Here is a 302-nt window from a genome sequence, read left to right as displayed (position 1 = left end):
TATTCGATTGATTGGTCCGAGGTTATCGACAAACAAGATTTGTCTAAGTCACTTCGTTTCTTTTTGTCCAAGTCACTTCTCTTTTTGTCCAAGTCACTTCTCTTTTTGTCTAAGTTACTTCCTTTTTTCTTTGCGAGTATCGGGAATATCCCCATTCATAGGTCCGAGATCCACATCTATGAATTGAAAGGTCCGAATGATCAACTCTGCAATCAGTTGTTAGAATCAATAGGTGTTCAAATCGTTCATTTGAATAAATTGAAACCCTTCTTATTGGATGATCATGATACTTCCCAAAGATC

Source organism: Tasmannia lanceolata, unplaced genomic scaffold, assembly GCF_043159265.1.
Source record: "Tasmannia lanceolata isolate RefF3 unplaced genomic scaffold, GAP_Taslan_0.1 ptg000929l, whole genome shotgun sequence".
Classification (NCBI taxonomy): domain Eukaryota; kingdom Viridiplantae; phylum Streptophyta; class Magnoliopsida; order Canellales; family Winteraceae; genus Tasmannia; species Tasmannia lanceolata.
Note: the sequence above shows the minus strand (reverse complement) of the source record.